This window comes from Chenopodium album, chromosome 6, assembly GCF_948465745.1.
Source record: "Chenopodium album chromosome 6, dcCheAlbu1.1, whole genome shotgun sequence".
Lineage (NCBI taxonomy): Eukaryota > Viridiplantae > Streptophyta > Magnoliopsida > Caryophyllales > Amaranthaceae > Chenopodium > Chenopodium album.
In genome coordinates this window covers 71,373,503-71,382,011 of record NC_137839.1, presented here as the reverse complement: position 1 = coordinate 71,382,011, position 8,509 = coordinate 71,373,503, and the positions used below count along the sequence as shown (strand labels likewise).

Sequence of the window (8,509 nt, the reverse complement as noted above, 5' to 3'; positions counted from 1 at the left end):
AACTCCTGCAATCCTGCTCCCAATGACCTACAATACCACAATTTTCACAGAAAGCCTCATTAGAATTGTTATTAATTGCAGAAACATTAGCTACGTTAGCAGTGCTCAGATTATCTAATTTTTGACAAATAGAGGTCAGTTGAGCTTGCAAAAAGGATACAGAGTCGACACTATGTTTCCCCTTGTTAGCAAATCCTCTTGGATTCCCATATTGGGAATTGTGTATCGCCATATCTTCAATAACCTGACCTGCATCATCAACATTAAGATTCATAAATCTCCCACTAGCTGCAGAGTCTAAAATTATTCTGGAAGAATTTCCAATGCCGTTATAAAAGGCTTGGATTAACTGCCATTGTGCTAAATTATGGTGGGGGCATTCTCTTTGTAAGTCCTTGAACCTCTCCCAAGCCTCATATAAGGACTCATCGGCTTCTTGGGTGAAGTTCTGAATCGCACTCCGTAGTACTGCTGTTCTCTCTGCAGGATAATACTTGTTATAGAAATTCAAAACAAGAGTTTCCCAGTCAGTTATACCAAGTGTAGTTCTATTTAAGCCATTAAACCACAATTTAGCTTTTCCAGTTAAAGAAAAGGGAAAGAGAATCTCCCTGATTTGGTCTTGAGTGACCCCGGCTTGCCTTATGGTGTTGCAATATTGACAATAGTCGGCAATGTGAAGATTCGGGTCTTCACCCTTGGCTCCACTGAATTGTTTCCTCTCTATCATCGTTATAAATTGGGGCTTGATCTCAAATTGAACTCCATCAAGAGCCGGAGTAGGGGTGAGATGTGGAAAATCCGTAAGCTTTGGTTGAGAATAATCACTAAGCTTCTTTGGAGCCGCCATCTCTGATTCTGTGTCTGATGATGCCTCTAAATCGCTAGAATCAGTTGGAGGATCGCGGTGATTATTGTTGTTATCACCAGAATCCGCCAGGATTTGCTTGTAGAAGTTTTTCTGTCTATGGAAGGAACGTTCGATCTCAGGATCGAATGGGATATAACCTGATCTGGAACACCTGGGCATAAACAAAAACTAGAAGCAAATATGAGATTTGTCTCAGAGAACTAACGCTCTCTGAGACAAAAGAGAAATAATCTAGACTACAAAAACAATCAGAAATAAAAATAAAACCATGTCCCCGGCAACGGCGCCAAATTTTGACAGGGTAAAGTCGTATCTACTAATAAAAAATAATTACCTAAATCACTAACTAAGGTAGATAGGGAAGTAGGGTCGATCTCCACAGGGAAACTAGTCTTTTTACTCCTAATTGATTATTATAATCTAAACTATTTAAGTAACCAATATTTAAGGTTGAATAAGAAACTAAACTACAAAGAATAAGAGTAGGGAGAAAATAATATATAAAAGGATCTAGGGCATAGGTTCACCAATAAATAATACTCCGGGGTAAAATAGGGTAATCAATCATTGACATTGCATAAATAACATGATTAACAGGCTCTCGCAATTTATTAACCAACATAGATCTAACAGGGTCTCGCAATTTACTAGATCTAAGTTCTTATTGAAAATAGCCTTTAATATCAAATTAACATCTGCTCGATTCATCAATTTAATATTGCTATACTTTTACAAGCCGCAATTGTAAAACATTAAAACAATCCAATAAGAAATTATCATGCAATACCAATAATCAATAATAGTTAATCATCAATGCATCAATTAACCAGATTGTAAAGGGCTCTCGCTACTTCTTACAATCACACAATTAATTTATCGGTATTAAATCTCATCTCTCGAATCTTGACTTAACCATTTATAAATTAACTTGCCTATTGAAACTAGACCTAAACATTAATTCTCATCTCTCGATTCTTGAATCAATATTGTCAAACTCATGCATAAAAGATAGGCCTAATCTAGTCACAGAGCATTAATCCAATCAATAGGAAATTAATCTAGCATCGATAATCAACAACAATAATTTACCCCTTCATATTATTTATTAGATCCCCATAAACCTTAGAAATTAAACTACTCACACATAATAAAAACTAAACTAATCAAAATAATAGAATAAATCATGATGAAAGGAATAAAATAAATAACTAAGATTAAGGGAAGAGAAATCGTTACCAAAATAATCTGGAATTAATCAAAGAAATAAAAACAAAGGTTTAGAGAGAGAGTTTAGAGAGAGAAGTCTAAGTAGAGAGAGCAAGTCTAAGGAAGAAGAATTAAGAGAAGAAGAAGAGGTCCTAAAATCGTATTACGGGGGAGTATTTATACTCCGTACAAAAATCCTAAACCAAAACAAATTAAAACGACGCTAATCGTCTCCTAAATATACACGCGCCCGATCGGGCGAGGCACCGCCCGATCGGGCACGCCTTTTTTATCTCTAATAGCAATCTCGCGCCCGACCGTGCGCGTCACCGGACGCTTCTCCCGCCCGGCCGGGCCCGCCTCCGGGCGCCAGCCTTTTTGGCCGGGCGGATCATTTGGGCCACTATTTGGACTTCGATTGGGCTCCAATTCTTCAGGCCAATCTGGGTTTCCTCTTTGGGTCTTGAATACTCGGTCCAAATGCCCCGGTATCACCTATACCGAGCCCTTAATCACCGGTTCGATGTCTCTAACCGGCCCTGGGCTATAAACTCTGGTCGTGTTTCTCCAATGCTCGTGATTGCTCCAAAATATCTCGGGAAAATACTCCAAAATCATAAATCCCTGCAAAAGTCAACTAAATCTACGAAAACACTGGAAAACACCAATTAGTAATAAAAGTGGCTCTAAAGAGCCAAAAACACTACTAATTATGACCAAGGGACGGGGGTAAAATACTATATAAAATAGACACATCAAAAAGCCGTCCTAAAAATTAGAAGAATGCTAATTTGCTATGATTTCAAACATTAGACACCTAAGACTAGTTATAATTGACATGTTATGATAAAGAAATTGCTCATTAGATAAGAAATGTAGAAATCGGGCAAGTTAGAAGTCAAATAGGCGATTTTTGGTAAAAGCCGTCCTAAAACTTAGAAGAATGCTAATTTGCTATGATTTCAAACATTAGACACCTAAGACTAGTTTTAATTGACATGTTATGATAGATAAATAGCTCATTAGATAAGAAATGTAGAAAACGGGCAAAGTAGTAGTGAAATAGGCGATTTTTGGTAAAAGCCGTCCTAAAAATTAGAAGAATGCTAATTTGCTATGATTTCAAACATTAGACACCTAAGACTAGTTATAATTGACATTTTATGATAAAGAAACTGCTTATTAGATAAGAAATGTAGAAAATGGGCAAATTGGTAAAAGCCGTCCTAAAACTTAGTTCGTTGAATGCTAAATCAGGCAAGTTAGAATGATGTTTGAAATATTTAACATATATATATTATTATTTTTTAATTATTAGTTTGAATTTTATGTAATATATGAATGATGTTTAATGTTTGGTATTTTTTTCTTTTCAAAGGTTTGTAAGATTCAAAGGGAAGGCCCTTTGACAAAGGAAGAAGTTGATGAAATTTGCGACATGTGGGCTTTTTTTGTGACATTTTATGGCATCTAGGTATAATATATAATATATATATATATGTGTGTGTTAGTTAGATAATGAATTTGATTGAGTTTATATATATTTTTAGTATGTAGTAAATCCATATGTACATTATATTACTTATTTGTAATTAGTACTATACATTATTTATGAGTTTTATATATGTTATTATTATTATTATGCATTTTATTGTTATTGAATTATTATTATTCCAAAATTTGTAATATTTTTAATTAATTATTATTAATTATTAATTATTAATATTAATTAATAATATTAATTAATAATAATATTAATAATAATAATAATAATTTTTAAAAAACTGGATTAATGTGCATATCAAAACAGGTCACTAATATTATTATTATTATTATTATTAATTATTATATATATTATTAAAATAAAAAATAAAAAATAAAAAAAAATACAAATGGGAAGCGGTTTTGGCGCCAAACCGCTTGCCATTCCCCCCAAATGGGAAGCGGTTGTGAACCGCTGGCCATTTACATGGCAATTGGGAAGCCCCCATAACCCATGCGGTTCAAAACCGCTTCCCATTTGGGGTTTTGAACCGCTTCCCATTATGTTTTTTCTACTAGTGTACTACTCCTTTTATAAGGAAAGTCCACGAAAACAAATTCCCACTAAAACAAGGAAATCGACATCAGGAGGAGTCAGCGAGCCCAATAACTAATAAGACCAATAGCTCAAATAATCTGATGCAGAAGCTATTCGCCTGACCGGGCCAGGCCTCGCCCGATCGGGCCTGGTCAACTAGAGTTGCGGCTGGGCCTTGCGCCTTCTTTTGCTTTGGGCCATTTCTTCTTTCTTTCCTTCTTGGTCCGTGACACTTGTTTGGTTGTATATTGTGGACTCCTTCACTAAAACTGAACCCCTATTCACCGAATCAAATCCCTTTAACTCGGTCTTGGGCTTTAAATATGTGGTCATAAAATACGATCCGTGTAACACCCCAATAATTCTCTCTTAAAAACCTGTGAATAACCTGAACAATTCCAAGAGAATTACTGTCGTGCTACCGCCACGTGTTCAAACGTTAAGTCTTTTTCAGAAAATAGCATCGGAAAAACTAAAACAAATATATATATATATATATATATATATATATATATATATATATATATATATATATATATATATATATATATATATATATATATATATATATATATATATATATATATATATATATATATATATATATATATATAAGTTTCAAAACCAATAACCAAAACAAAATTAAATCTTACAACTTGAAACCCTTAAGTCCCTTATTCAAAACTTAAAACAATAGAAATAGTATGAAAGTAAAGTTGAGTTTAAATAACTTTAAATGTAAATAGCAATAAAAAATATAAGAAAAGTAACCAACTCTCCACTCAAGATCCCACCACCTAGAAACAGATGTTGCAAGTGTAAGAACCTGTGGTTAATATGCTCCCCAATATTACAAGTGTTAAAATTGGATCGTCACAGGGTCATTGAAAGGCGAAGGTCATGACCAAAGAAAGACACACACAAAAGCACGCAATCAGCAAAGCTCAGTACATACAAGCTGCGAAATAAATTAAGAAATACCTAACATGCAACTAATAATCAAGCATAAAGCATCATTAAATTATAGACTCAACACATGCATGACTCAACCATCAAATTTATTAAGACTTCACTAGTTAATATTAACTAACTCATTTATTTATTTCATTGGATTTAGCAATAGACAAGGTTGTTGTAGGGAATATTTCAAGCGTTAACCCCTAGCTTGAACCCCACTGTGATCATACACTAAAGTACGGTGGCGTCCAAAGGGAAAGAAGATAGAGCAAAAAAGTTGCCAACAAGTTTTGTAGGAACTTGTAAACCGTTCACGAGGTGAAGGTTACACCCCTTAACGATCTAAGAGATCGTCAACTCCATAAGGTCTTGAACCAAATAGGGTTCGGGGATGAAGGTATAAATCCAACCTAAAAGAGATTGAACTTGCCCTAATAATAGGCCTCTAATTTATTCTGATCGTATTCATGTGCGCTTTCTGACTAACATGCAATCAATAGGTTAACCCTAAACCTGTTTATCTATGTTGGTTGAATTTAATGCACAAATAAATCTATTATTGGCGATCACTTGAATTATAATCATATTAACCCTAAATAAGATTATTAAGTATCTTATTAAGCGTGATTACAAATACCAATTCCCTTTAAACATGCATAAAAGGCGTTATCAAGCAATAACAATAAATTTATATCAAGCAACATAATAATAATCATAATCATAATAATAACAATTATAACCATAATTAAAACAATTATAAAAATAATCATGAATCATGTTAAAGCATAATAATAGCAAAACCCTAGGCATGATACTAACAAGATTAATAACAAACCCTAGCATGTCACTAATAAAAATCAAAGCTTTAACCCTAACATGATACTAACATCATAAATATTAGGAAGAAAATAGAAGGCATCATAATAATCATACTTAGTATTAAAGTTACCCTAGACATGATACTAGGAATTAAAATAACAACCTAAGCATGAACTCTATATCATAAAATCAATAAATCAATTAAAGCACTTACTTGGATGCCTCGTACCTCTTTCTAATAACAAAATACACACGTTAGTAACTTTAAGGAAAATAATAAATAAAACAATTAAATTAAATAATTGAAATAGAGGTTAGGGACCAAACCCTCATAAATTAAACCTTTCACGTCTAGGGCGAAGGCAACTTTGAATATGGCTAGGTGTATCTAGATCTAATGAATGCGGAATTTTGTATTTGAGAGAAGGCTAGTTTAGAAAAGAGAGAGAGAATAAGAGAATAATCAAGAGATCCTTGAAGAGAGTTGATTATAGAGAGAATTGATGATTGTAGGTGAATCAAAACGGAGTTTTTACGACGTTATTTATAAAGAAAATCAGCCAAAAAAATAAAATATCAAAACAGAGTTCTGACGCAAATAAAAATTAATTAGCGCCAGACGCCAACATTAGCACCAGGCGCCAAGCGTAGCGCCTGGCGCTACAGCTGGCGTTTGGCGCTGATTCAGAAATTCACGTGTTTTCTTAAAATCAGATAAAAATTGCCGTACAGGAGGATAAAATCGTATTTTTCCTCAAAAATGTTCTTTGATTCTAATTAAAACTCTAAAAAGTCAACAAAAATCAATTTATCAATGCTAATTGAATTAGGAATGAAAAGAACCTTCTAGAAGAATCTAGAAGACTAAAACCATTCCTAATTGCATTAGGAATGATAAATCTATATTAGGCCCTCCCCTAGATCATTGGGCCGCATATAAGGCTCAAACCGGGCCTAGTTTAGTAAATTGGCCATAACTTCCTCAATATTCATCGGAATTGGGCTTATAATATATCGTTGGAAAGCTCTTGTCAAGCCCCATCCAACTACACTACTATTAGACCCATATCATGGACCAACCAAACTGGATTGGATGTTTTCTTAAAATAAGTTTTCAAAAACAGAGAGAAGAGAAAAGAAATTAAAACTATCCGCAACACTAAACTTTCCACACTTTCACTTCATTCGATTATGATTCGACGCAAAAGGTACTCATCACCGGGTTTGGTTTTGGGGAGACACAAATGGGTGTCTACAATCATATCAAGGGATATCCAATGCTAAGGAAGCCATTTAAAAGCCATGGGCATGCATCTAAGGAAGCCATTTAAAAGCCATGGGCATGCATCTAAGGAACCCATTTAAAAGCCATTTAAAGTCAGGTGGCGCGCGCAACTCTCTGAGTCGCGCTGGGTTCCGCGCGCATCACAATGAGTCGTGTGCGCAAGGCGCACACAACTGATTGAGTTGCGCTGGTTTGCGGTTTGCCTTGTACAAAAACACGTTTTTAAAACTTCCATAACTTTTGATTGCGGAGTCGGATTAAGGTGTGTGAGATACAATTGAAAAGCTCTGAATGTCTACTTTCCAATTCCGTTAGAATTAGGTTAAAATATGTTATGTATCAAAATTTATGGCCATTGGAGTGCAAGGGTGTCAGTTTTAGGGCCCGGTTTAGTGTTTTGATCATAACTTCTTTGTTTTGGCTCGGAATTGGGCTTATAATATACCATTGGAAAGATCTTTGAAAGGGCTATCCATCTTTATAGGACTTTTATGGGAATTTTATAGTTGTTTCATCTGTTTGGATCGTTTTTTCAACAATGTAGGTTCCATTGGATCCAATCATTGCATTTGACGCATTTGGGTCCGTTATTAATCAAGTTTTAACATGTATGAACGCGTTTTAGGCCTAATTAGTAATCGGACAAGGCTCTAAGATAAATTGGTCTCAAATATGGGTTTCAACTTACTTCATAATTCTTTTCATAGTCCATAAACACTTCAACTTTGATCTAGCATGAAGAAAGGATTTTTGTAACATCATCGCACTTCCTTTCGGGACAAGAGGCCAAAAGTAGGTGTCTACAGCTGGCTAGCATGTCAAATGTTCTGATGCTTCCTGGGTAAGATTGTTAAACCACGTATGGGTTATGCCCTTGAGAGTGGTAGGGAAGAATCTGCACTAAGAGGTTTCACACCCGATTTGAACTCCCATTTGTACCTTGTAAGCGTTTAAATGGTCTGTTGGGTTTGTCTTTCCATCATATGTATCTAGTGTAGGGATTTTGAACTTCGGGGGAATGGATGTGTTCATTATCTCCTAGCTGAAGGGGGTGATATTCTTGACAATCCCAAACCTCCTCGGCCCAGGGGAGGGAGGACGTTCGGGGCTTCTACTTGCTGAGAGAGCGGGCTGAGGAGAGGTCTTTCTCCTTTGTCTTGAAATAGCCGAGTTAACCAAACTATCCCGGTATATTGTTGATCCATGCTGAGAGTGAACTCTAGTTTGACCTCGATGGTTTGAATCATTTTCTTCCTTTGAGTTCTCCCGTCTAGAGTTAATTATCTAACTG

General features: G+C 35.1%; 1 non-coding gene across 1 annotated transcript; it reads left to right on the top strand.

Moving 5' to 3' along the window:
* Positions 1–362: 362 nt before the first annotated feature.
* Positions 363–469, top strand: LOC145637462 (small nucleolar RNA R71). The gene has a single exon (XR_014114243.1). It is a non-coding gene; the product is annotated as a small nucleolar RNA R71 (small nucleolar RNA).
* The last annotated feature ends 8,040 nt before the right edge of the window (positions 470–8,509 follow it).